The sequence below is a fragment of the Taudactylus pleione genome, unplaced genomic scaffold, assembly GCF_031769625.1.
Source record: "Taudactylus pleione unplaced genomic scaffold, aTauple2 ptg000256l, whole genome shotgun sequence".
NCBI classification, from domain to species: Eukaryota; Metazoa; Chordata; class Amphibia; order Anura; family Myobatrachidae; genus Taudactylus; species Taudactylus pleione.
This window is the reverse complement of record NW_028284658.1, coordinates 10,227,931-10,253,844: the sequence shown is the minus strand read 5'-3', so window position 1 is coordinate 10,253,844 and position 25,914 is coordinate 10,227,931. Positions and strand designations below refer to the sequence as shown.

Below are 25,914 nucleotides of genomic sequence, written 5' to 3'. Positions count from 1 at the left end.
CAGAATCATTTGGTCTGTGCCCCCTGAGCTTTTTTCTGCTAGCCTCCACTGGCTAGCAGGGTGTCTAGAATGGCACACTGCAGCCAGAATCTATGCAGCAGTCCTTAGGATGCTTCAGACAGTCACACAGCTGCCCTTACAGCTACCCAGAGCATCCTCAGGATGCTCTGGGCATTGTTGTAATCACCCGCTCCCCATGTGACGTCACGCTGAGGGCCGTGGCCTGCTCCGGGCCCATGAATAATGTTATATATATCAAAATGGACCCCGGCTGAAAAAAGTTTCCCCACTCCTGGTCTAACCATTAGCACTCTAGGAAACGGCCTATGCTCACCTAATTTTAGCTTCTCCCCTTGATTGAGCAGGTTAGTGGTGGGATTTTTTTTATTCTGCTTCTGCTTTTAAAATAATAGGATATATGATGTCAAGGCCTTGCTCTTCTTTTATCTATTAGTCTGTATACTACAGTATGTTATACTTATTACATTTTTGTGAAAACTTTCTAATAAAGGTTTTGAATACTCTTTTCCTACTTTATACTCCTACAAGGTAACAGGCAGCATATGAGAATTCCATAACTCACATAGAGCAGGACAACTTTCTCAGAGCTACATTATGGCTAAATAGGGTATAGTGTAATATCATGTTGAAAGGGACTTGGCCACTCAACCAAAGTCTCTGATTGTTGTATCAGTACAAAGGAACACAAAAGCGCACACAGCAACGTGGTTAAAAAGAACAGTGTACTTGTTTTAGGATATTAGATGCTGTGAAATAGTTGTCATATAGGTGAATGCTAATGAAAACATTCTTGGGTAATTTATCGGTTAGGTACCAGGGGGAGGGTTACGGTTAGGATTAGGGTTAAGATAAAAAAAACATGTGTTAACCATTTTTGTGTCGATCTTTTGCACTGTCGGCCATTAGTCGGTCAATTTAATTTGCTGTGTTACCACTGTACCCCAATTCATTTCCTATACTCTCCAACCTACAGCATCTGATATTCCTAGGTGGTCACCCACCCAAGTACTAGACAGGCCCAACACTTTATAGTTTCCAAGATCAGACGAGATTGGGCATATTTAACATGGTATGGCTTTAGGTACAGTATATTCAAAATCATTGGATGTGAAATGCCCTGGTATACACAAAGCAATAATGTTTGTAGGACTGTTTCAGATAAAAAGTCAGCTTTATTAGAAAATTACACAACTCAAAAAAAGTATAGCATTAGCGTACTTTGATTGTTCCACATATACATCATAGTTTTGATAAACATATCAAACATAATTACTCTATGTAATTTATTGCTTCCAAATTAATTAGCTATGCCCCCTGGATATGTGAACCATGTAGAAAAGGCAAACATATGTTTGGGCTGAGGACCAAAGAAATAACAGTTGCTCCAGAAACTGTTACTGCCAATATTAAACAGCCTGGTCACCTTAGACATGTAAATCATAGAGTGATTCAGAAAGCCAGCCAAGGCAGAAAAATAGTCAATAGACACTGTTCAAGCACTGTACTGCTGTTCCGCAGCACCTTGAGGATGTAAGCAGATGGATATGATATATCAATTAACCAGAGGTAACACACACTGGGCCATATTCAATTTGAGGAGTTAAGTCCGGATTCGCGGTAATTTACTGCCGATGACGTCATTATCGCCTGTTTTAGTTTTCCTCCGTATTCATTTTGAAAGACTTTCCGCCTAGGCATTAAGTCAATGCAATGTAATAGGTGGGAAAGTATCGCCTATGAATGGCAGGCGTTAAAAAGTGCAGAATTGGGGTTTTGGGGTGCAACATTTCGGGAACCCCCGTGCAACCTTCAGACAGTCCCCCAAAGGTAATCTGTGTCAAAATAAAAAATAAAAAATTAAGGGCACCCCAAAAATTGACTTTGAAAAAGGGGAAAAAAAAAAAAAAAGTTGGGGTACAAACTTAAAAAATAGCGAACTTTACTCTGGGGGGGTCCCCAAGTATACCCCAAGCATTTTTTTGATTAAAGGTGTTTGCGGCAGGTGGGTTTTTCACGTTTCTTTTAAGTCACTTTAGCAACTTTAAAATATGCTGAACCCCATTTTTAAGTACCCCATAGTTGTTTTGCCCCAAAAAAACTTCAAAATGCTCTTCTGCATCACCTTATTCAAAGCCACAATTATACACCTGCTGCGGCTATTAGAAACCCCGACTTCCTTCAGTAGTTAAAACTGGGGTACCCATAGTGATCCCATAGTGATTGGCTTTTGGGGGGGAACTTATGTAATTTTTTTTGTAAATTTTTACTAATTTTTTTTACAGGTTAAAAAAAACGGGAATTTTCAGGAAATATTCTAGGGACTCCCCTAAAGATGTGTAGACATGGGGGATCACTATGGGTACCCCCATTTTTAACTACTGAAGGAAGTCAGGGTTTCTAATAGCCGCGGCAGGGAAAAAGACCTGGCAAAGCTATTTAAAAACCCAACTTTCTTTTGCAGGCAAAATCAGGGGTACCCATAATGATCCCCCATGTTTGGACATCTTTAGGGGGTCCCAGGCATATTTCCCGAAAATTCCTGGTTTTTTTCGTAAATGGGGTCAAGGGTCAATTTTAAAAAACAGGGATATTTTTTTAATTAACTATAGCAAGTGAAATAATGTTTAGATTTGGGGTTTAGGGGTGCAGGCTTATAAAAATTAGCCCGTACTTTTGGGAATGCCCCCTTAAAACGAAATGTTGCAAAAAAAAGTAAAAAAATAAATACAAATCGGGACACCCCAAAAAAAAAAAAAAAAAAATTTGGGGGTGACAAAAAAAAAAGTCCCCAAGTATGTGGCAGGTGTTTTTTTATTGCGCAGAGTAGCGGCAGGTGTATTTTTGCAGAATTTTTAAAATTACCTTTAGGGACTTAAAAATATGCTAGTACCCATTTTAATGTACCCCAAATTTGATGGGACCACTTTTTAAAACGAAAAAAAAAGCTAAATGCTCTTCTGCATCACTTCTTCAATGTCGGGAAATAAAACACCAGCCGCGGCTATTTAAAAACCCTGACTTTCCTCTGCAGGCAAAAACGGGGGTACCCATAGTGATCCCCGAGGTCTGGACATCTTTAGGGGGGTCCTACAATTATTTCCCAAAAATTCCCGTTTGTTTTCGCCGATCCAAGTATCACCGGGTCCCGTTTTCGCCTACTTTCAAATTGAATACGGGGATACGCGGGTACGCGTGCGATACTTTAATGCCTGGAAAACAGGCGAAGCCAGCGTTAAGTCCGGGCCGCGTTAAGTTAACGCAGCTCTGCTCAAATTGAATACGGGCCACTGTTTTTATGACAATCTCATCATAATTGTATGCTGGAGATAAACTTGCTAATTCAGTATGTGCCTATGATGTTATATCCTAAAGCGGTGTGTATCTGTCAGCTGATTACCAACGCTTGTGCTGTGCCGTCAACTTAGCAACAACTGTAAAATATAGCCTAAATCATAGTACATGGGCACAGTATTCTCAATTCCAAAATATTGATTCCTCTCAAAGCAGAAATTTCCCATTAGTACCAATTGTAAGGCATAATCTGTACATAATAACACACAGGGCAGGGAGCAGAAGCACTATATAGCAGCCAACACATATAAATGCACGTGTGGACCTGCCGCTTGGATATAGAGCTCAGCAGCTAAAAGAAATTTTAAATAAACAAGCAGCATGTATCCCAGGTAATGGCAGGGTTAATAGATAGATACTTAGTATTTTGCCTTCCGATTATACTGCACAGCTCGACGGCTGCACTGACACGGCGGTCAGGCAGCAGGTATACATACAGTTGTCGGGTATCTTTTGAGGGAGTCCGGTCCGTGCACTGACCAGATCACCAGGTTGAAAGGACACACGTTTCGCCTATTAGGTGGCTTGATCACCTCTCTATTGATCTATTATACCACACCTAATTTATAAACTGGAAAACAGCAGTGCATTCTAAATTTCATCTGTGCAGACATTTTATATGATAATTTATGGGAATTTAATCTGTGAAATATGCATATTAGCACAAGTAAAATCAGGGAAGCCAAGAGGGGTTAATCTGGCTTGGTTTAGGGCATAAAAACTCTCCCAAGATGACGTGGCCATTCCCCCTTTGGTAGGGGGACACAGCTTCTGCAGAGGGTCCTCAAATTCACAATGGCACATGGCCACACTCTTACCAGCTTGGGCACACCCCTTAGTACTGGAGTCCAATGGCTCACTTAAGGATCCTGGGTAAGATACATTATTTCTCAGTCCAGCCTCATGTCACTTGTAGACCTCCTCTCATAACCTACTGCTCTTTGGAACCTTATTTATGACTTATTTAAAGTAATTGTGTTTTGAATTTGATTACAAGATCAGGCACATTACATCTTGGCTGGTCTGCAATGTACAGCACAGCTTTTCCCTTCAAGAGCATAATTGTCATTCCCATGAGTCATCATCATCATGCAGTACCCCATGAGTGTACCCATAGAAATAGCTGCAGATGAGCTGTAAAAGGTGTGTGATATACCAAGAGAGGACTAAGTGGTATTTGCAATGTACACCTATATTATCCCACATTTATACGCAGAGGTTTATTTGCATGGGTCAATTCCTAAGAAAGAAGTTATTCTGGAAAGAGAATCTAGGTGAGATATTACACCCAGAACGATATGAGGAAATCAAAGACAGCGCAACATCTAGCTCTAGTAAGCTAGTAACCAGCATCTAGCTCTATATGTGTTAAATGAACTAAAATGTCTATTGATTACTGTACCAATAGTACCTGGTCCCTTCCAGATTACATAAAATGTATCCAGAGGTCTTCTATGGGTTATTGAGGGGCTGTCCCTTGTTAGGGTTGTTCCTCTACATCTGGAGGACCTATCCTAGACTCTTCTTGGTTAGATATTAAACATTTCATACTTGCAGTTTTGCAAATTTACATTTGTCTTTCCCCTAATTTTACCTCAGCTCCCATGGCACACCAACATCAGAATCAGCTCATACGCCATACTCCTACTGTGGCCACCTGCTAACTAGCAACACTGTAGATTGGAATATGTATCTGCCTCCCTAACTACACACTATCATTAAAAGGATTTTGTCACACCTATCAAATGGAGTCCATGACCAGTATTTTGAATAATTACTCTAAATCCTTCATCACAACTTGGCAGTATTGGACATCCTCAGTGGCATAAGTTCATCACAGACGTCCGGAGGCAAGTTATAATTTGGTGCCCCCGCTCCCTACAAAAAGTGAAAATAAATATGGTGCATATCTATCTATCTATCTATCTATCTATCTATCCAAATGCACAAAAACACTAATATAGAATATATGAATTTGTTTCTATTAGGCTTGTTTACTAAAGTAAATTTGCAGGTATGTACAGCTATGCGTTAGTCACAGATAAGATAGTGACCTGTATGGTACAATTAGCATGAGGCTCAGAGTCCTCCTGATGGAGACGAAAGCCAAATGATGTGGGGTGGGGAGCCCTCCTGATACCCCTGATGGAGGGGAAAACCAACTGATGTGAGGGCTTTGAGGACTGAGTTTGAGTCAAGATACTGTAAGACTGCTACTGTGGTGGAACTACAAATCACAAAATGCCCAGTCTACTACTGACTGCTTCACAAGCCATGAAGTTGCTCCACCAAAAGGTCTGCCCCCAGATTCAGTCACTGATGCCCCAGGCCCCCGCCTCACATGCCCTCTTACCCGCAGCTCCGTCTGGTGCATCCTTGTTTACATCCAGCTACTTGAAGATCTACTTATACTGGGGCCTGCCGCACAGGTCCGTGGCTAGAGCTGCCGCCAGGGAGGAGCGAGACAGGGTGTACATTCACATGTACAGTATACTAGTAGTATATTATAAGACAAGGAGTTGTGGGTGAGGGGGGGGGTGCCGAGTCACACTGGCATGAGAAGCTGCTGAGGAGCAGGCTATAGATAGATGGAAGTGACATCTGATGTTCTGACATGGAGCCCTCCACTAGTATATGGTTATGGTAGCGTCTCAGGTGCCGGGAAGAGATGACATGTTTAGGGTGGCTGTGACAGTACACTCCAGGTACATATTTGCAGCCCTAAGTGGGGTGAATATAATGTGGGCAATGGAGAAGGTGCCCCTTCAGTGCCGTGTTCATGCCATGTTCGTGCAGTGTGGAAGCCCTAATGTATTGTAACTTCCACTGCAGTTAAACGACAGTAAAAAAAGTCTGGTTTTTTTACCGGATCGACAAAACCGTTGTGTGTGAAGTAGCCTTTAGTTATACTGGAAACTTGGCAAATCTTTCAAGTGAAGCACGGTTCAATTTAATTTCATATAATATTTAAACAAATGCAAAAGTTTGAAGATTTTCCTTAAATGTGTTTTGTTCATTTTAGTCAATTTGATTACATACTTTGACAGTTTATTAGAGTTTACGAAAAAATTGGTCAAATTTCACTTTGTATGCAATATTAGTAATAAAAGGTGCTCTTGAGTCAAAGGAAGGGAATTATTTGGTGCTACAATCAGTGTGCTAAGTAGCATAATTCTGTAAGCATAAGTTAGCATAATTCTGTATATATAACCACTGTGATTTTCTGGATCTTGCTGGATCATCCCAGCAGACTTTCACACACACTCTGAGAAATAAATTATTATAGTCATTATTTTCCAGCAGGGAAAATGTGGCTTTCAGATCACTATATTTATGCATTCCTGTCCATAATGGCATTTTAAAAGAAACACATGGAATTTTGCCATACCTTCAGCAAATATTTGTGTAACTTCTTCTGTAGCTCCCCTACATACGTATACATGCAGTACCAAAGTTTAATGTCATTATATTTTTCAGTTGCTATGGTAAATCATTAAAGCAGATAGCACTTTAAATTCCAGGGACATGGGGAAAGCACATACAATAATTAGAAACATGCATTCAGGGGTTTGTAATGTAATCACAGTCTTACACAACTGACTGCAATGATACTGATTGCCCTAAAAAATATTCACTGCAAATATTTACTGTATCTTTTCATGGTTTCAATTATCATTTTGGACTCATTCCTTGTGATCAGAGAAGGAATGTCAATAATAAACATTTCCTATTTCTTGAATTTTTATTTTAATCTGGCAGTCACACAATGTTTTTTGAATACACTCATAACAAGCGCATCTGGCATTCAACAAGCTGTGTTTCTATAATGGCTGTGTCATATTTCATATCAGTGAATAGTAAACCGTGTGATGTAACAATTGTATTGTATATGGCAAGAAGCCCCACTATATCATTCCAATCATTTTTCAATCTAGGCTTGTATATTACTGCTGGCAAATTACAATGTTCTTATAAATAAAACACCCATAAAATTCACATGTACAGTATACTAGTAGTATATTATAAAATGGTAATGGTACATTATAAAACCATTGGTGGAACATGAATGCAGTGCTGGATAATCTAATATTGCTGTTCTATACGTTATGACTTCCCCATGGTACCTGATATTACCTTGCATTCTGCACACCACGTTCACATTGAACCTTCAGGATCCAATGATGAAGGTACTCACAGGAGTGTGCAACTGTGGGATGCAGTTTATAGACCGGCAGACTAAATGCCACCGGTCTATATTCCGACAGGAGAAGCCTGTCATGGGACTTAAGACATACTTACCGACTCTGCAGGGAACCTTTCCGGGAGCAACTGCTTCTCTCTTCTTCGGGGGGCACGGCTAGAAAAAATACAGCATTAGGCCCCACCTCCTTCACAGGAAAAACCTGCAATTCACGGGTCCGCGAGGAGTGGGCGGGTCAGCGCCGCCCCCTCCGTATTGACCCGCAAACAACTCGGAAAATCTCCCCATCCTGCCCACTTCACTAGGAAGTGGGTGGGATGCGGGAGATTTGCATACTCTTAAGCATGACTTAAGTTAGGCATCAAAATACCGATGCCTATCTTAATCCCAATGCCGGAATGCTGAAGAACGCCAGCCCGAACGAGGTAAGTCCAGGGCGTCTTTAGCGTTAACCGTGGGGAGGGAGGGTTAGGTTTAGGGAGTGTAGCGGGTTTAGGGTTAGGTTTTTTTTAGGTGGAGATTAGGGTTAGACACCCTAGGGGGGAGGGTTAGGCACCCCCAGGGGTAGCAACCATTGTGTGCAAAAAGTTCAATAGTATCAGAAAAGGGTGTTTTACCACTTGTTTGTTGATAACTTATTGTTGCGCACTGTAACCGCAAGCCTGCAATAAGGATATCCTTTTTAAGTGTCCACAGTAATACGCTGTCTGTGGTTTAGAATATAGAGAAGTGGTTGGTGAATAGTAAAAGTCAAGGTGTCACCCCGGCGGGCGCATAATATAGAAGTAAACTTTGAACACTGACCAACCTCAAAGTCACAGACGACAGCTGATGTAAACAGCGCGGCTTTCTATCCGGCTTGTACGGTGGAGGCAGCTAGCCGGAGGAAAAGACAACCTCCGTGTCTCGGCTGTACAGATCAGGTGGTAAGACTCTCTGTTCGGCTGCAGGTGAACGTTAGCTGCTAATGATCCGAGCCGGAAAGGATGCAGGAAATGTTAGATAGGTGGATAAGCGCGGCCGCGACTTATCAAAAATCTCTGTACCAATGGCTTATCTGATCTCTCCACATCAAATAAAGCTGCGGGCACTGGCACATGCAGGAGCTTGTTACAGGGCAAAACAAGTGTAGTAGATACGGGCAGCTACGCGTTTCATCCCGTCTCGGGACTTTTTCAAGCTCAATGCCCATTCCAAAGGATCCCTCCCTTATAAAGGGAACTTTATAAAGCACTTCAGACATTAGTAGTAACAGGTGTATTAACCATGTGCTGTCTCATTAGTCTGTCTATTATAATTCACATAGAAAAATCCTACTTATAAATACATCTAGATATTTCTATAGACAAAATAGAGACAAAAATATTCGTATCAATACCATAGTAGAAATGCCAATATGTATATATCAATAAATAATAACTATTAACTATAGACATATAAAAATCGTAGGAGCAATCATATATTAATAAAAATATTAGAGAAAATATATAAGAACACATTAAATAAATATGACTATTGGATATAGAAACAGCCCAGACTAATGAGACAGCACATGGTTAATACACCATGATACGTTCACTTGCAGCCGAACAGAGAGTCTTACCACCTGATCTGTACAGCCGAGACACGGAGGTTGTCTTTTCCTCCGGCTAGCTGCCTCCACCATACAAGCCGGATAGAAAGCCTCGCTGTTTACATCAACTGTCGTCTGTGACTTTGAGGTTGGTCAGTGTTCAAAGTTTACTTCTATATTATGCGCCCGACGGGGTGACACCTTGACTTTTACTATTCACCAACCACCTCTCTATATTCTAAACCACAGACAGCGTATTACTGTGGACACTTAAAAAGGATATCCTTATTGCAGGCTTGCGGTTACAGTGCGCAACAATAAGTTATCAACAAACAAGTGGTTAAACACCTTTTTCTGATACTATTGAACTTTTTGCACACAATGGTTGTTGCTCCATAACTTCCAATACAACAATATTTGCATCATTAATTATTAGTGAATCTATTCATTATAGATACACTCATTGTGCAATACGTGTTTTTTATTGTTCAACATATGCCATTTTCATATGTGTTTTGTAATACTGTTTATATTTATTCATATAATTCTCAGATACTCTTGTGGTTAATTTTAGTGTTTCACCAAGTCCATCCACCATTCACTTGCATATAGGTACAATATTTTTTGATAACTATATATTTATCCTTGGTGTTTTTTATTTCTTTATTGTTTATTCTTATATTTTTTATATATTATTTATTAATAAACTAAACTATTCATTATGTCTGTATATTAGCGCAGTTTTTCTTATTTGTTCATGGTGTTGTGTGGGGTTGCAATTTCCCCTTTTTAATTTAAACTGCTGCAGCTACAGATATTACAAGTGTTATTCAAGCGCCTTGATACTTTTTTACCCCCAGGGGTAGGTTAGAGTTAGGCACCCCTCCGGGAGGGTTAGGTTTAGGGTGGAGGAAGGGGGGTTAGGTTTAGTAGGCACCCCTGGGGGGGACTTATGGTTAAGCACCACCCGGGAGTTTTAGGGTTAGGCGCCCCTAAGGGAGGGTTAGGGGGGGGGAGAGGGAAGGGTTAGGGTACTTACCAGCCGGCGTCGGGATCTCTTGTCGGGATTTAAACCGCCGCCGGTATTTCATACTGATATCGTGTTAAACAAATCTATTTGTACTAATATAATAAGAATGTTGTGTCTCTCTATTTGTTCCAAGTTGGCATAAAAACTACTGAACCGATTTTCATGATAACTGCATCATTTTGTAGTGGAAACTCCTAGAAATAACCTGCACTGTTTGTTGTGAACAATAACAAAAAACAAAATGTATTGATATTATCAATGCAAGAGTTAGGTGTGGTCCCATATGCTCTAAGGGGTGGTGGGAGAGGTGGGTTGGGCCCGGGTTCGGACAGGCTACATAGCAGTCTGTGCACAGGGCACACAGTGACATTGGTGTGAGTGGTCTGTGAAGGCGCTGCTGCCACTAGTCTGTATAGTGCTGCTGGTCATGTGGGCCGTTCCGCAACAGGGCCCCTATGCAAAGCAATACAACTCAAATAAAATGTTGGTAGAAGCGATTTCATCTTGGGCAAAGCTGAGGTCAACAGCAGGTTATGGAATAAAGCAGAACACATATACATCCTTTTTAATACTTGTACCTTATTTTGAGCAAATGTTTGCATCTTGTTAGAGTTAATTAACCATACAATTGAGGTACACACTTTAGAATTCTGACACAAGAAAGTAATTTGAAGTGAAAGTGTATTCAGTGGCGCCAAGAGATGGTTGAGGGTCTACTGATTACTCATGCTTGGGTCAGCTGCTGAGGGGGACAAATGTCCTCCTTTGCAGCATTCAGCTCAATGCATATTTTTTTTTTTTCCTGTTGGAGCATGGCCATGCTCCCCTGATTTGGCCAAAGCCCCTTGTACCCAGGCCTTGTCCAGCTAACGGCAGCACTGCATGTAATATTGGACAGCTGTGGAAAACAAGAGATCATGGCATATATAAATATATGTTTTTTTTGTGTGTGTGCATTATTTACTTTTTTAAATAACAAAACTACAATCATCATGATCAACTTTTTCTCCAGATCATTCAAACAGGTGAGTGGCCTTCAGAAAAATTGTCTGCTCTGGAACAAAACAACTTAGTCATCATGTCTTTGCTCCAAACAATTAGGGGTGAGCGGGTTCGGATTTCTGAAATCCGAACCCCCCCGAGCCCCCCCGATCCGGGTCCGATCCGAGTCAGGCTCGACTTTTCCCGCCTGACTCGGATTCTGAAATCGAGGCAAAACGTCATCTTCCCGCCTTCCGAGTCTCGCGGGTTTTGGATCCTATATAAGGTACCCACGTCGGCGCCATTTTCTCACTCGGCTGTGGACAGTGAAGAGGGAGGGTGGGAGTTAGGGCTGTGTAGTGTAGTGTAGTGTAGTGTAGTGCTGCTGTTGTCCACTACTTCAAAGTCCATAGGGGCTGGCTGTGTTGTGCTGTGCTGCTGTTGTTAATAGGGGCTGTGTCCACTACTTCAAAGTCCATAGGGGCTGGCTGGACTGTGTTGTGCAGTCAGTTCTCCATAGGGGCTGTGTCCACTCCAAAGTCCTGTGCAGTGTCCCAGTCCTAAAGAGGTGCTGTAGTGTTGTCCAGGGGGTGCTCTGTCCATCAGGGGTGCTCCCCCCAAGTGCTAAAAAAATAATATATTTTCTGTGTTTGTGAATTGTGTGCGCAGTAGCCGCACGTGCATCAACAAAGTAGTGCCAAGCGTGCGCCTGTGTCATAAGTAAAGGGCCGGCTGGCTTGACCGTTAAAGGGTGCTGTAACCCCCGAAAGTACACTCCAGTCCAAACCCCAAAAAAATTATTTTCTGTGTTTGTGAATTGTGTGCGCAGTAGCCGCACGTGCATCAACAAAGTAGTGCCAAGCGTGCGCCTGTGTCATAAGTAAAGGGCCGGCTGGCTTGACCGTTAAGGGTGCTGTAACCCCCGAAAGTACACTCCAGTCCAAACCAAAAAAAAAATTATTTTCTGTGTTTGTGAATTGTGTGCGCAGTAGCCGCACGTGCATCAACAAAGTAGTGCCAAGCGTGCGCCTGTGTCATAAGTAAAGGGCCGGCTGGCTTGACCGTTAAGGGTGCTGTAACCCCCGAAAGTACACTCCAGTCCAAACCAAAAAAAAAATTTTTTTCTGTGTTTGTGAATTGTGTGCGCAGTAGCCGCACGTGCATCAACAAAGTAGTGCCAAGCGTGCGCCTGTGTCATAAGTAAAGGGCCGGCTGGCTTGACTGTTAAGGGTGCTGTAACCCCCGAAAGTACACTCCAGTCCAAACCAAAAAAAAAAATATTTTCTGTGTTTGTGAATTGTGTGCGCAGTAGCCGCACGTGCATCAACAAAGTAGTGCCAAGCGTGCGCCTGTGTCATAAGTAAAGGGCCGGCTGGCTTGACCGTTAAAGGGTGCTGTAACCCCCAAAGTACACTCCAGTCCAAACCAAAAAAAAAATTATTTTCTGTGTTTGTGAATTGTGTGCGCAGTAGCCGCACGTGCATCAACAAAGTAGTGCCAAGCGTGCGCCTGTGTCATAAGTAAAGGGCCGGCTGGCTTGACCGTTAAAGGGTGCTGTAACCCCCGAAAGTACACTCCAGTCCAAACCAAAAAAAAAATTATTTTCTGTGTTTGTGAATTGTGTGCGCAGTAGCCGCACGTGCATCAACAAAGTAGTGCCAAGCGTGCGCCTGTGTCATAAGTAAAGGGCCGGCTGGCTTGACCGTTAAAGGGTGCTGTAACCCCCAAAGTACACTCCAGTCCAAACCGAAAAAAAATTATTTTCTGTGTTTGTGAATTGTGTGCGCAGTAGCCGCACGTGCATCAACAAAGTAGTGCCAAGTGTGCGCCTGTGTCATAAGTAAAGGGCCGGCTGGCTTGACCGTTAAAGGGTGCTGTAACCCCCGAAAGTACACTCCAGTCCAAACCAAAAAAAAAATTATTTTCTGTGTTTGTGAATTGTGTGCGCAGTAGCCGCACGTGCATCAACAAAGTAGTGCCAAGCGTGCGCCTGTGTCATAAGTAAAGGGCCGGCTGGCTTGACCGTTAAAGGGTTCTGTAACCCCCAAAGTACACTCCAAACCAAAAAAATATATATTTTCTGTGTTTGTGACTTGTGTGCACTGTGGCTGCACGTGCATCAACAAAGGAGCAGCGCCAAGCGTGCGCCTGTGTCCCATAAGTAAAGAGCCGGCTGGCTCATTTCTTAAAGGGTGGTGTAACCCACAAAGTGCACTACTCTCCAGCAAAAATAAAAAAATATTTTCTGTGTTTGTGTGCGCTTTAGCCGCACGTATATATATCAATATAACATAAATGGAGGACCAAACTTTCTCTGATAAAAATAAAATAGGGAAAGATCAAGAACCACTTCCTACTAGTGCTGTTGCTGCTGCTGGGAGTTGTTCATCATCCCAGAGAGGAAGTAGGAACATCACTACTTTTACTAAACAATTGACCCTCCAACAGTCCCTAGCGATGAGGATGAAGTACGACAGCAGTCATCCTGAAGCAAAACGTATAACTGAGGCCTTGACTGCTATGTTGGTGTTAGACGTGCGTCCGGTATCCGACATTAGTGCAGTGGGATTTAGACAATTGATGGAGGTAGTGTGTCCTCGGTTCCAAATCCCGTCTAGATTCCACCTGCATCCTCAAAGCAGCAGCGACAAGCGTGCGTCTGTCTGTTAAAGGGTGGTGACACCCTCAAAGTGTGCTACACAAACAATTAAAATATTGTTCTTTTTTTTTCTGTCTTTGTGAAATGTGTGGGCTGTAGCCGCACCTGCATCCTTAAAGCAGCAGCGACAAGCGTGCGTCTGTCTGTTAAAGGGTGGTGACACCCTCAAAGTGTTCTACACAAACAATTAAAATATTTTTCTTTTTTTTCGGTCTTTGTGAAATGTGTGGGCTGTAGCCGCACCTGCATCCTTAAAGCAGCAGCGACAAGCGTGCGTCTGTCTGTTAAAGGGTGGTGACACCCTCAAAGTGTGCTACACAAACAATAAAAATATTCTTCTTTTTTCTGTCTTTGTGAATTGTGTGGGCTGTAGCCGCACCTGCTTCCTTAAAGCAGCAGCGACAAGCGTGCGTCTGTCTGTTAAAGGGTGGTGACACCCTCAAAGTGTGCTACACAAAGAATAAAAATATTCTTCTTCTTTTTTCTGTCTTTGTGAATTGTGTGGGCTGTAGCCGCACTTGCATCCTCAAAGCAGCAGCGACAAGCGTGCGTCTGTCTGTTAGAGGGTGGTGTAACCCTCAAAGTGTGCTCCACAAACAATAAAAATATTCTTTTTTTTTTTCTGTCTTTGTGAATTGTGTGGGCTGTAGCCGCACTTGAATCCTCAAAGCAGCAGCGACAAGCGTGCGTCTGTCTGTTAAAGGATTACATCGGTGACAGCATCCAAGTAGGCATGTCAGACAGTCCGTACCTGTACTGGCAGGAAAAAGAAGCAATTTGGAGGTCCCTGTACAAACTGGCTCTATTTTACCTGAGTTGCCCCCCCCTCCAGTGTGTACTCCGAAAGAGTGTTTAGTGCAGCCGGGAACCTTGTTAGCGAAAGGCGTAGGAGGTTGCTTCCACAAAATGTGGAGAAGATGATGTTCATAAAATGAATGATCAACTCTTCCAGGGAGACCAGCCTCCAGAACGTACAGAGGGACCTGTGGTTCCAGCAGGGACAAATTAATACTCTGTGAGGATGAGGATGTACATAACACTGAAGAGGGTGAGGAATCTGTGGATGAGGAGGATGAGGACGACTTCTTGCCTCCGTAGAGCCAGTTTGTGCAGGGACAGATTAATTGCCAGCTTGTTTTGTGGGGGCCCAAACGAACCAATCATTTCAGCCACAGTTGTGTGGCAGACCCTGGCGCTGAAATGATTGGTTTGTTAAAGTGTGCATGTCCTGTTTATACAACATAAGGGTGGGTGGGAGGGCCCAAGGACAATTCCATCTTGCACCTCTTTTTTTTCTTTGCATTATGTACAGTTTGGGGCCTAGTTTTTCAATGCCATCCTGTCTGCCACTGCAGTTTCACGCCTAGATGGGTCACGTGTTTGTGCCACCCACTCGTGTCGCTTAGCATAGTCATCCAGCTACCTCGGTGCAACCTTTTGGACATAAAAACACTATTGTGAGGTGTGAGGTATTCAGAATAGACTGGAAATGAGTGGAAATTAAGGTTATTGAGGTTAATAATAGCATAGGAGCAGAAAAACCTACAAATTCTGTGATTTTAGCTGTTTTTATGCTTTTTTTCAAAAAAATACAGATCCAAAACACAAAACCCAGAACCCAAAACACGGAAGGGTGGTTTTGGCAAAACCAATCCAGATCCAAAACACGAAGAAAGATCCAGATCCAAAACCAAAACACAAAACACGAAAAGTGGCCGGTGCACACCCCTACAAACAATACATCTTATTCTGTATCTTTTATTTATAGCACTTAAGGCGGGTATCCACTTATAGATATACAAACGAGAGCACGATTACAACATTGCAATCGTGCTCTCGTTTGTATATCTATTGATGTGCCTAGACTGAACGTTCACTCGTTCAGTCCCGGCACATCCCTCATCCCCGCACATGCTGAACCTGACGAGATCGTCAGGTTGACCAGCATGTACGGGCGATGTCGGATGTTGGAAGCGACCAGCGGGCACGCGCATCGCTGGTCACTGCCAACCAAAACATGCACGATGCATGCACGATTTGCAAGCGATTGCATGATAACGACGTCGTTATCGTGGAATCGCTTGGTTAAATCGCTTAGTGGATACCTTATGGTTATTTATGCATTCTTGCATAAAAATTAAATTTTCAGCCTAAGTGAAAATGGAGGGAGAAAGATTTATATGTGGATACGTCCTTTTTCACTTAGTATGTGGGGTCCGTGTAATTTGCCAAGCGTGTATTGGGAAAGGGAGCTCTCTAACCCCTGGTGATGGATCACACACACCCGAATAGTGTAGGCATTTCACCAAAGGGTTTGGTTATCATTCATTACTTACATCGTACTACACATTATGTTCTCCTTTGTTCCCTCTTTTTTCAACAACTCTATATCATCCACACACGTTACTCTACGTCATCCACACACGTAACTCTGTCATCCACACACGTTTCTCTATGTTATTCACACACGTTACGCTATGTTATTCACACACGTTACTCTGTTATTCACACACGTTACTCTATGTCATCCACACACGTTACTCTATGTCATCCAGACACGTAACTCTATGTCATCCACACACGTAACTCTATGTCATCCACACACGTTACTCTATGTTATTAACACATGTTACTCTATGTCATCCACACACATTACTTTATGTCATCCACACACAATACTCTGGCACCCACACACAGGGCCTGATTTAGACCCGCTCGCGAGTGCACAGCGCTTGCAAGCGGGTCGATGGTCCCCCACTGCGCATGCGCATGCTGGAGTCGGCTCCGGCATGCGCATGCGCGAGACCCGGCCAGCGACGGCCGCTCCGCTGCTACAGGTCTCGCACCAAAATGGGGCGGCTGTCCATTGTGATTGACAACTCGACCCTTTTTGGAGGCAGGCAGGGGGGGTGGCTGGCCAAACGGAGGCGTTCCTGAAGGAGGGTTTGGGGGCGGCCTCAGTAGGGGCACACTGGGGCTTGCGATGGACGAGACCCTACCATAAGGGTCTCGTCGCAAGCCCGATGGTCGACCATCGCGACCAATACCTGGCCACTCGCAAAAGCTGTGGGTGGTCACCCACAGCTTAGCGAGCAGCCAGGAGGCCAGTTCAAAAAAAAAAAAGCCTCCCTGATTCAGAGCGAGCGCTCTGAAAGAGAGTCCGGCTCTGAATCAGGCCCACAGTACTCTGTCATCCACACACGTTACTCTATGTCACCCCAACACATTACTCTATGTCACCCACACATGTTACTCTATGTCACCCACAGACAATACTCTATGGCATCCACACACCTTTTAAAATATACGTTGCTATAATTTTACATTTGGAATTAAGTTTCACAAATAAATTGATATTTATTAGTCTTGGCTTAATCTCAATAGGACACTTCAGAGAAATCCATTGAAATCCTCTCGTATCCCACTCTGGGGTTACCCAGCTTCCCCTCCATCTCTCTCCAACTCCAAATTCCTCTTATGGTGGAAGAAAGGTTGTGCGACTATTTGATCTGGGAGGCCATATACTTCAGTTGGCGGACCTCCGAGAGAAGTATTCTCTCCCACTATAACATTTGTACATGTACTTAAAAGTAAGACATTATCTTTCTTCTATATCTCACTCACAGCCATTCACCCCTGTTCCCAATTCAGACCCTGATCCCTTACAATCTGTATTGAATCTATGCAAACAAACATCATATCGTATCAGTGTACTCTCTACTTACCAAGCATCCTTACAAATGAAATGGCAGAAGGATGATCCGGCTTTTGCAGTATCGACACAACACAGCCAACACCATAATTCCACAATGAGGATCCTAGGGTCCACCTATCTACAGGTACACTTACACAAGTTACAAAGGGCTTATATCTCTCCAGCTTAACATGCACATTTTTAACACGACTCAGTCTGGAGAATGCCCTAAGTGTCACTATACTTCAGCCTCCATTTATCACAGCTTCTGGGAGTGTGGACATGTTAAACGTTTCTGGAATAAAGTAATTGTTTTCATTAATGATCTATTATCTACTAGAGTATTGCCTGACCCTTCGGCGTGCCTGTGTGCTAATTTCTCAGGGTGGGACCAGGGACCCTCACAGAGATCCGTGATTCCCATTCTCACTATGGCCCTCATTCAGAGGCGGTCGGAGGATGCAAGCGGTCGCTCAGAAACTGGGCAGCCGCTTGCATCCTGACCGGCCGCCTCTGTTTCGGTCGTTAGGCTGTGGGTTAACACCCACAGCTCTAACGACCACTAGGGTGATGGTCGCGATGGTCATTGACCATCGCGACCATCGGGGCTTACGACGAGACCCTAGGGTAGGGTCTCACTTGTCGTAAGCCCCGAGAGCTTCTGGCTCTGTCAGAGCCGGAAGCTCTCCACTGACATCACTAGTGATGTCAGTGGGGCCTCCCCCAAACGGCAGGTGTTCCCATGGGAACGCCTCCATTTGGGCTACCACCCCCTTGGCCCGCCTTCCAAACGGGGCGAGCTGTCAATCAACATCGACAGCTCGCCCCCTTTGGAAAGAGACCCGCTACGACCGGTGCTGTCGGTCGTAGCGGTTCTCACGCATGCGCACGAAGGTGCCGGCTCCCTCGTGCGCATGTGCACTAGACAAACATCGAGGCGGCCGTGCGGTCGTAGACCGTATGGCCGCCTCTGAATAAAGCTCTATGTTTGTTACAGTCTCTATAAAAATCATCCTAATGAACTGGATAACCAAATCCACTCTTTCACTCACAGAGATTCACAGGAAAATGCTCCAGCTTTTATATTTTGACAGGAAGTTTGCACAATTGAATCGAATAAAGGTGTTCTTGGTTTTTGTAAGAAGTGGGGATTGTACATCGAGAAACTAAATCAGACAAATCAGACCCAGATATATAAGGTATTGGAACACACAAACTGGTACTTACACAGGCAGCTACACACTTACACAAAATTATCTGTATTAATTTCTCTAGCTGTTATCGTTCACGCTGGCTACTAGCTAACTGAAGTCCACATTTCACTATATGACGGTCTTGTTGGATTTCTTCATAACATAGATGTTTTCTTTGAATTTGAACCTGTGTAACCTACTTGATATACTATCTGTACTATGATTTACAATTCCGTGGTTCTTTCTTTGAAAACTAATAAAACAGATTTAAAGAAAAAAAAAAAAAAAGTAACTGGGCTGTTCACAGTTTGAGTCATCTGCTGGTGTGTGCCTATATAAGTCTACAGTATCAACACCTGGACACTCTTCACAGTGTGACTCACAATTACAATGTGTGACTTCAAAGTTAAACTCTTCGAATGGGTTTCTCTTGCAATCTTCCTCTCTTGTGTACCACCTTTATTATTGAACTGTCAAATTTAATTGAATGAATGTGATAGCTGTAGCTATCACTTTGCTTCCAACTCTTCGATGGGACAGGCTCTTTTTGAAAGCCTGTGTCCCAACAATAGATGTTGCTAAATTCAAGTGAAAATACAGTATTTGACATTTCACTATGTGATATGTCAAATTCATCTCACAACAACCACATTAAAAATGTAGATTGTGATAATATGCCTCATAATACCTACAACTTAGGCATTGGAGGGTATTTGCAGCTCTTAGGGGTTATGGGCATTCAAGTAGCTGCCTCAGCCCTGCCAATACAACACTGTGGAGCACAGGAATGCCACCCTGCAGAGTCCTGACCCATCTCCTAGGAAGATGAGATCATGTTCCTCTTACTGACAGAAATCCATCCACTCTGTCTTGTCCCGCCCCTCTTTCTCTGACAGGCCAAATCACCAAGAGCTGCGTGATACAGTAATAGACACAAAGTTGCTCAGGATCTGGCACACCGCAAGAGGCTATTTGCCGCGACCTGAGCAACAGTGTATGAGGACACATCTGTACCTGAAATGTAACACATATATATATACTTTGTACTAAAAAGGGAAAGTTAGATTTAGGATTGTTTAGTTTGTCCCATTACTTTTGGCCCCTTAAAAAGTGGGAGGCACATATAGAAACCGTTGTAATTCCTACACCTTCAAATTAAATCTGAAAGTCTGCAGTTAAAGCACATCTTGTTTGTTTCATTTCAAAACCATTGTGGTGGTGAATAGAGGCCAAAATATGAAAATTCTGTCAATGTCCCAATATTTATGGACCTGACTGTGTATGTATATATATATATATATATATATATATATATAAATAGACACTGAAATGCCCCTAGGACAAATCACAGCACGGCACTGCAGGACTAGAAAGTCCTGCAGTGCCGTGCTGTGATTTGTCCTAGGGGCATTTCAGTGTCTATTTATACCACAATATTTGCAAGGGCACGCAGGCTATTTGTTCATGTCAGAGTGAGTGCCGGACCTACATTACCTATATATATATATATATATATATATATATATATATATAGATATATATATATATATATACTGTTCAATATATATATATACTGTATATATTAGATACAAAATTATCCCTTGTATCGCACTTACACTGATTCAGCTGCACCAATTAGGTGGACCTCAGCTAGTAGAGGACCTAAAAATAGAAATGGAAAAGAGGGGGTACCTTTGGTGTGCTACAACTTTTAATATTAATTAAATAGGATAAATTTCCACCACTTAGGGGGATTTATTGCAATATTAGCTGTTGGTCAAACAACCTTCTAGTTACTCTTCAAATCACCATTTGTTTATGTTTTGGATATTATTCATAAAATAAAAGCCCTATGTATATCCTGATGAAAAGACCCTTGAGGTCTTGAAACGTTGATTGTATTTTGGAATAAACCATGATTTGCTATTTGGAAGTCCGCTTAGTGACGCCTGATCCCTGCATTAAGAGGGGGTCTTTGTATTGTACATGTTCCATGGATGGCACCCCAGCATTATTTAATTTACTACGAGTGCCCCTCTACATGAAATATTATATATATATATTAATATATATACTGTTTACTATAGCAAAAGCAGTTAAGCTTAATGGGCTGTTAGGATGTGGCATAAAAACATGGAGGGGATAAAATTGGGCGTTTTATTGCTATTTATGTTATGCTTGCGACAAACACTAGGGAATGAGAGTCACTTATATTTCTGCGCCATCTTTCTTCCTTTACTGTCCAAGCATTTCATACGATTCACAGTTGTGTATGACATGACATACCTCACAAATCGAGACAGTATAGTCTAACTAGAAATCACAGTACATATGACTTTTTTCTCAGTGTGTGCTTGTCAGCTTCATCTAGACTATCAGCAAGTGGTGACCTGACTGGTGGATGCTGTGAAATGACAGTGGGGATTCTGGTTTGCTTTTTTATATTGTCATCAATATTGTCTGCCTGGGGCCACCCAACCCAGGCCTTCCTTTCTTGTTTCAGGCATCCAGTTCACAATCCACAGGAAGAAATGCTCCTTACATACCGCTTTTATCTGCTCAGTTACGCTGGTAGTAACCATGGCTGCTTAGCATCTAAAAGCTGATGAGCAGACACTTTCGGCCTAGCATGACTTAAGACATTTTTATTTACATATTTCCTAAATAATTTTAATTTAAAATGTAAAAAAATCACATGTTCCTCATTATGACATATAAGGGGACATCCATGAAATGACTTGGTAAAGGAAGTTATTGCCTATTATGAGCAGAACATTTATGGTATTAGTACTCCGATTACCCTAGCTCACATGGTGCATTCTGCAGGTGCGTGCTCTTTGTGGGAAAGGATACTTGGATGGATGTTATAATTGAGACTCTAGGAGAGATTTATCAAAGCTCGGAGAGAGATAAAGGGGGGAGATGTAAGAAGGGGTAGTAGTGCCAAATGCGCTGTAACCAGCGCTATTTGACACACATTGAAACTCGATATGTATGAAAGTAAATAACGTAGAAAAAAAAATCACTTTTCTCTACATTATCTGCAATCATCTAACGATTTTGCCATTGCAACACTGTTATATGGCGATGGAAAATTATTCAGATCTTATTAAAAATGATAATCGCACTTTTGACGCTTATTGGTTTTTCACATATCTGCAGTGAAGATGTGAGAGGCAAATAATTTTTTATACTGTAAACTAAAAAGCACTGGAAGCATTATCTTTGTACACTCATTGCCTACAGCAGGTCAGAGCTGCAGTATGTTTGTAGTTATTTCTATAAACTATTAATAAAGTATTTACAAATAGGGTATAACACTTATATGATCATATAAAGGCTTTGGTGAAAAACAAACACAGAATCGAGAAAGTTAAATTATCTATTAAGTAAATGCTAAAGTAGGGAATGCACTTATTAATAATAAAGTAAATTGATCTGAAGTTGGACATACCTTATAACTTGTAGTTATGAGAGGGTTGGTGGTCATGTCCAAAGAATAAAGTTTAGTGGCCAAAGATACTAGATGAGGGAAATTATTTACATAGATAGATATTCCCTATAATCATTTAGTCCTAGTATTGAACAAGCCCATTACATCTTGTAACGATGCTCAGGACAAATTTATCTTATAGTTATATAATGTGGCGTGCTAACAAATAAAAAAATAATTAGGCACTGGTTAGTGAAACAGTTGGGAACTGCGTATGGTTCATTTGCTTCCAAGTAATAATTCAGTCCAGAAATTCTGTTACTTAGAGAAAGTGGTAATCATTTCAGGGCAGGTCTCTGCTAGAAAGTTCTTTGACCTTTTGGATGTTTTGGCATTTATTAATTTTGTGCTGTGCCTGATATTTGGGAATTGCATTATTCTATGAAATGCTGTTTATTTGAAAAACAACTAACAAGGCTCTTGTTACCTAAAATGATTTTAACATTAGTAATAGGACGTCTCTATAACCATATGGACAATGTAATGCATATGCCAGCAAACCTGCCTTCCACATTTTAAAAAAGTAATGAATTTCTGCAAGTTGTTATCTATTAAAAAAAGAATTCATGAAAATTGTATGACAAGTTGTCTGCAAATCTTGTCTTGCCAAGTCCTTTATTGAAAGCAAACTTCAAAATGTGAGCGGCTTGGGAAGCGGTTTGCCATAGAAAGATCAGAACATTTCTTGGGTTATGTTTTTGGAAAGTTATAATGTGACTGCAGATAAGAACCATTCTTTCCCCACACTCGTGCCCTCCTCCTTACACTATAAAAGCTCAGAGCTTATTTCTCTTTAATTTGTTTTAATATTCCACTTACACTTAAACAACTGATACAAGGTGAGTTTAGATGGCCTACAGCATGTGTGGGATTCTCAGGGCTTTCACTACATAGCATTACAGGTTGAGTCTCCCATATCCAAATATTCCGAAATACGGAATATTTCCGAAATACGAAATTTTTTTGGCATGACTGAGATAATGAAATCTTTGATTTTTGATGGTTCAATGTGCACAAACTTTGTCTAAGGCACAAATGATTAAAAAATATTGTATAAAATTACCTTCAGGCTGTGTGTATAAGGTGTATATGAAACATAAATTAATTTCATTTCTTTACACAAACTTTGTTTGAACCACAAAATTATTGAATATATTGTATAAGATTACCTGCAGACTCTGTGTATAAGGAGTATATAACACATAAATGCATGGTGTGTGTATATTTGGGTCCTATTCCCAAGATATTTCATTATGGTATGCAATTATTCCAAAATACAGAATATTATGTTATTCAAAAAATCCCTGGTCCCAAGCATTTTGGATATGGGAGACTCAACCTGTATTAGTTTATTCATATTCGGTGATCCAAGGTGTTCCATGTGCTGAGATGTCCATGACAGATGATGGTTTGCCTCTTTCTGGCCATGTCAATGTACGTGTATATAGACATATTGGTTGTTGACCTAACATCCAGTTGACTTTCTGACTGTCAACATTCAGAACCTCTCGACATTCTGCTTTTGACATTCTGAATATCGACTAGTTATACCATCACCCCCTACAGTTTATATAGTTAGGAGGAGAGTTGTCTGGATGAAATGTTTCTATCAATACGAGTTCTTTTATTCTAAACTTGGTACTTTCTCTTCAGCTTAGTTGCTTGTAGGTGATATATGTATTTACAATTTAGATAGCTAGACACCTGCTAAGGGCTTCACTGGTAGACGGCGGTACAGAAAATGTTTAATATTCTTTTTATGTACATTTTTTATTTTTTAAACTGATTTTATTGACAAATTGATTTTAACGATTAACTATTTTTCCAAAAAAATATAATGACTTAAGAAGAGCATGCAAAAGAGTTGGTGAAAAAGATCACAATCACAAGTAATAATTTGGAATATATAAGGGTCATTTAGGATATATTTACCCACAATGCATTAACCTAAGTTTGAGTTATTGTAACTTGAAAATCTTTGTAGAGCTGTAATCAAGGCAACAAATAGACTGACTTGAGAATTTGCATCAGGTACTGGAAAAGGTGATCTTGGTAGGAATGCATATAATAGTTTTTCTTCTGTTTGCCCCCATAATTGAGGAGGATGTATTTACAATGTAGAAAATTTGGCTAGGACATCATTTTTATGTTTTCTAAAAGACAATATTGAATATAAAAGTAGCAAACATTTAATTGTCAATTATAACTTTGAGATAATTAAAATAATATTGCAGCGGGATATCAGTATTATGAATGGAAAGCCCCATATGTGATAGTATACATTTGTTTCCCAGTCAGTAATTAGGAATATTTAGAGTGTTTCACCATTAATTACGTGGCGTTTCTTGACCAACTTTCAATAATAATGTACTATTAATCCAAAACAGATGTATTTCTATACTCATAGGCTAAGCTGTCTCTTATTACCTTACAATGTTTATATTTAACTTATTTCACATGTCCAAACTAAAGTCATATTGTACCATATGACCTTACATCAAGGCATATAATTCCTTACTTTAACTTGTCTAGAACCATATAATTTCTTTTCCATTGCTTCCCATACTTTGAGTCATTGTCATTTGCTTTGAACTATTCCACCTTGTCTAATTCATTTGGTTTTTTTTTAAATTCAACTTGTTGTCAACTTAGTTACTTCCTGGTTAAACTACATATAATCTCGCAACTGTTGTACTTAGGATATTTGGCAGTTCAAATTACTTTGTCATCTTTACCTTCTGTTTTATGTCTTTGTATCCTGATTCTCCCTGTGTACTGAGATCAGTAATATAGTAGAATCTTAAAAAAGAAAATATAATAATAATAATAATAATAATAACAATAATAATAAACTGTCAGTAACTAGCAGTACCTGAGTTAAAACAGTGGAGTAAACTGTCCATGCATGTACCACTCTGGCTAGCCATTTAAGTTGTTTTGGTTTATATTGGCCTATCATTGCTGCATGTGAACAACCAAATAATAAAGAATTTTATAAAAAATGAGTTCACTGCCATGTACAGGGTTATTTTTATGCAAAATATACCCAATCATACACCTTTATTTACTTCATAGTTGTATCTACATCTTCTACATCTATCTCACATATTTCATTAGCTCTCCTTAAGCTCCCTCTTATTCATAGGGATCACACTTCTGAATCTCTTACCTTACAATGCTTGCCAAACATGCCCAAAATTAACGCTAAACAAACTTTATAATCTCCTTTTTGTTACATTTGGATATAATCTCGCTGGATTTTTGCCCTGTTCTTCAGTTCAACTAGGGTTATCCCCTTGGGGAACAGGCCTGTGACCCTCCCCCCCCCACTCTCCCTCACTTAGCTAACACTTACCTGCACGCTGCTGGAGCTAGGGATCGGTGTCCAGCTCTCCTTCCATGACCCCAGTAAGCTGATCAGTGCTGTACACTGAGAGTTTCACAGCATCCGCTGACTGGGTTGATAGGAGGTGGACACTGATTCCTGGCTGAAACAGTGTGCAGGTAATTGTTAGGCTATTATTTTCTTATTTAACATTTTATTTTCTTCAGTTATCTGCCTATGGTCTACTTGGGCACACATGGCTGATCACATGTGCCAGCTCTGAGCTCTGTTCTGCTGTCAGAGCAGAGATGGAGTAGAGGAAACAGGAGGGCAGCCATAATAACACCATCTGAAGATAGCATTATTATGGCTGCCCTTTGCTATTTTTTTTAT

General features: G+C 41.2%; 1 protein-coding gene and 1 pseudogene across 3 annotated transcripts in view; one reads left to right on the top strand and one right to left on the bottom strand.

The window, feature by feature from the left end:
• The window catches only part of LOC148514937 (agouti-signaling protein-like), a 136,325-nt gene that overhangs the window by 61,894 nt on the left and 48,517 nt on the right, over positions 1-25,914 (top strand). The gene's annotated exons all lie outside the window — the stretch shown is intronic.
• On the bottom strand, positions 986-1,104 carry LOC148514938 (5S ribosomal RNA; annotated as a pseudogene).